Raw genomic sequence first — 4,461 nt, forward strand, 5'->3', positions numbered from 1 at the left:
TCCCATGGACTATACAGGCCACGGATTTCTCCAGGCCAGAACACTGGAGAATTCCCTTCTCCAGAAGATCTGCCCAACCCAGGGATAGAACCCAGGTCTCCCTCATTGCAGGCAGATTCTTTACCAGCCGAGCCACAAGGGAAGCCCAAAATACAGGAGTGGGTAGCCTATCCCTTCTCCAATGGATCTTTCCAACGCAGGAATTGAATCAGTCTCCTGCACTGCATGCAGATTCTTTACCAACTGAACTATGAGGGAAGCCCGTACTCATCCTATATTTGGTATTCAGTTCAGTTCAGTTCAGTTCAGTTCAGTTGCTCAGTCGTGTCCAACTATTTGCGACCCCAGGAACGGCAGCACGCCAGGCCTCCCTGTCCATCACCAACTCCCGGAGTTTACTCAAACTCATGCCCATTGAGTTGGTGATGCCATCCAGCCATCTCATCCTCTGTCATCCCCTTCTCCTCCTGCCCCCAATCCCTCCCAGCATCAGGGTCTTTTCCAATGAGTCAGCTCTTCGCATGAGATGGCCAAAGCATTGGAGTTTCAGCTTCAGCATCAGTCCTTCCAATGAACACCCAGGACTGATCTCCTCTAGGATGGACTGGTTGGATCTCCTTGCAGTCCAAGGGACTCTCAAGAGTCTTCTCCAACACCACAGTTCAAAAGCATCAATTCTTCAGCGCTCAGCTTTCTTCACAGTTCAACTCTCACATCTATACATGACCATTGGAAAAACCATAGCCTTGACCAGACGGACCTTTCCTTCCAAGGAGTAAGCGTCTTTTAATTTCATGGCTGCAATCACCATCTGCAGTGATTTTGGAGCTCAAAAAATAAAGTCTGACACTGTTTCCACTATCTTCCCATCTATTTCCCATGAAGTGATGGGATCAGATGCCATGATCTTAGTTTTCTGAATGTTGAGCTCTAAGCCAACTTCTTCACTCTCCTCTTTCACTTTCATCAAGAGGCTTTTTAGTTCATCTTCACTTTCTGCCATAAGGGTGGTGTCAACATTTGGTATTAGTCATCTGCAAATTCATCTAAAAATTTTAAAATGTTTGTGTATTGATACTATGAGATTCAGTGATATCAGTTTTGTATTTATTTAAAATAATCTCATAAATCAGAAATTAACATATATTCATAGTAAGTTTTGTGAAAAATAGACGGGTGTCATTGACTCCACAGTCTTCACTGAACATTGTGCACTTTGAAGTGTACTAGGTTATGAAAGGCATTGTGAGGTAAACAGATCCTTACTTCATTAACATATATTTGGGAGGACACATTTTGCTTTGTTTTGCTTTAGGAGCAAAAGCAAATATTTAAGAAAGACACATTGAAAAAGAAACACACACATATTTTTTTCTTAAAAAAATTTTTTTTTTTTTTGCGATTCTAATTGATTTACAACGTGTGTTAATTTCAGGTGTACAGCAAAGTGATTCAGTTATACACATGCCTGTATCTACTCTGTTTTTAGTGTCTTTTCCCATATGGGCCATTACAGAATATTGAGTAGAGTTCCCTCTTCTATACAGCAGATTCTTATTAGTTATATATTTTATATATAGTAATGTGTACACGTCAATGCTATCCCTCCCTCTCATTCTCTGTTGTTCAGTTGCTCAGTCGTGTCTGACTCTTTGAGACCCCATGGACTGCAACACATCAGTTCTCCCAGTCCTTCACCATCTCCTGGAGCTTGCTCATACTTATACCCATCAAGTCAGTGATGCCATCCAACCATCTCATCCTCTGTCATCCCCTTCTTGTTTTGCCTTTAATCTTTCCCAGCATCAGGGTTTTTCAAATGATTCTGTTCTTTGCATCAGGTGGCCAAAGTACTGGAGCTTCAGTTTCAACATCAATACTTCCAGTGAATACCCAGGACTGATCTCCTTCAGGATGGACTGGTTGGATATCCTTGCAGTCCAAGGGACTCTCAAGAGTCTTCTCCAACACCACAGTTCAAAAGCATCAATTCTTCAACGTTTAGCCTTCTTTATGGTCCAACACTCACATGACTACTGGAAAAACCATAATTATGATATAGGGATCTTTGTCAGCATGTAATGTCTCTGCTTTTTAATTTGCTTCTACATGATAACCATAAATTCGCTTGCTACGTCTGTTGACTCTTATTTCTCTATCGTAAAAAGTTATATAGATTGGACAGAGAAAAGAAAATAAACTGTGTTTATTTACAAAATGACATAATTGTCTGCATAGAAAATTTCAAAGTGTCTCCGAACTCCTCCTAAAACTAATCAGTAAGTTAAACATGGTTTCAGATAGAGCAGCATATCAAAATCAGTTATATTTCCATATACTAAAATTAAATTATTGAAAATTGAGATAAACAAAAGGTACTATTTGCAAGAGTATCAAAAACATTAAGCTGATAGTATATATGTACCAAAGCATGTGCACTATTTATATGCTGGAAATTATAAAATACTAGTGAGAAAAGTTGAAAAAGACAACTTGATAAATAAATTATGTTTCTAAACTGAAAATATAAACATTATGATGATTCCTTTTCTCCCTTAGTTGCTCTATGACTTTAAGTCAATCAAAATCAGAAGCGCGCAACTAGCTTATCTATGACAACATAGAGGGGTGGAATGGGATGGGAGGAAGATTAAAGAGGGAGGGAACACATATGTACACTTAAGACTGATTCACATTGTTGCATGATAGAAAGCAATAAAACATGTAAAGCAATGTTCCTCCTATTTTAAAAAAAGTTAAAAAATCAGAAACATATTAAACTTTTATTTTGTAGACATTTACACACTGATTTACACAAGATTACACATGATACACAACAAAGATCATGGCATCTGGTCCCATCACTTCATGGCAGATAGATGGGGAAACAGTGGCTGATTTTATTTTTCTGGGCTCCAAAATCACTGCAGATGGTGATTGCAGCCATGAAATTAAAAGATGCTTACTCCTTGGAAGGAAAGTTATGACCAACCTAGACAGCATATTAAAAAGCAGAGACATTACTTTGCCAACAAAGGTCTAGTCAAGGCTATGGTTTTTCCAGTGGTCATGTATGGATGTGAGAGTTGGACTATAAAGAAAACTGAGTGCCGAAGAATTTATGCTTTTGAACTATGGTGTTGGAGAAGACTTTTGAGAGTCCCTTGGACTGCAAAGAGATCCAACCAGTCCATCCTAAAGGAGATCAGTCTTGGGTGTTCATTGGAAAGACTGATGTTGAAGCTGAAACTCCAATACTTTGGCCACCTGATGCAAAGAGCTGACTCATTGGAGAAGACTCTGATGCTGGGAAAGATTGAGTGGAGGAGAAGGGGACAACTGAGGATGAGATGGTTGGATGGCATCACTGACTCAGTGGACATGGGTTTGGGTGAACTCCGGAAGTTGATAATGGACAGGGAGGCCTGGCGTGCTGCAGTTCCTGGGGTTGCAAAGAGTTGGACACGACTGAGCAACTGAACTGAACTGAACTGAACACACTGATTTTAATTTTTTAATGCATTTTATTTTTTAGAACAATATACATTTACAGAAAAAGTTTCACAATAGTATAGTGTTCTGTATACTCTGCACTCAGGTCCTCTTCAGTGAATATTAGTATTTCACATTAGTTATAATTAATAAACTAACATCAATATACTTTTAATAACTAAATCCATAGTTTATCCATGCTTCCATAATTTTTTTTCCTATGTCATTTTTATATTCCTGGTTCCCACCAGGTTACCACATGACATACCATATGTCATGTCTCTTTAGGCTCCCCTTAGCTATTACAGACTTTCCTTGTGTTTGATGATCTTGATAGTTTTGAAAAGTTCTAGGTAGGTATATTTTAGAATATCCCTCACTGGGATTTGTCTGACATTTTTCCCATGAGTAAATTGGGGTTGTAAGTTTGGGAGAGGACCACAGAGTGCAAATTTTTATCACATCACATCAAGAGAACAAACTGTGAGCATGACTTATCACTGTTGATGTTACTTTTGCTCACTGAGGTGGTGTTTGTCAGGTTTTCCACTCTAAGTTTCTCTTATTTTCCCCTTCCATTTGACTGTATGTAATTTCTTTGGAAGGAAATCATTATGTGCAGTAAGTACTTAAGGAGTAAGGAGTCCCATCACCTTTAGGCAAGAGCATCTACATTATTTATTTAGAATTTTTTTGCACAAGAGATTTGTTTCATCTCCCTCATTCATGTAAGTATTTAATCATTTTTCATTTATTTTTATTAATTGGAGGCTAATTACTTTACAATATTGTAGTGGTTTTTGTCATACATTGACATGAATCAGCCATGGATTTACATGTATTCCCCATCCCGATCCCCCCTCCCACCTCCCTCGCTACCTGATCCCTCTGGGTCTTCCCAGTGCACCAGGCCTGACCACTTGTCTCATGCATCCAACCTGGGCTGGTGATCTGCTTCACCCTAGATAA

Source organism: Muntiacus reevesi, chromosome 1 (assembly GCF_963930625.1).
Source record: "Muntiacus reevesi chromosome 1, mMunRee1.1, whole genome shotgun sequence".
NCBI lineage: Eukaryota > Metazoa > Chordata > Mammalia > Artiodactyla > Cervidae > Muntiacus > Muntiacus reevesi.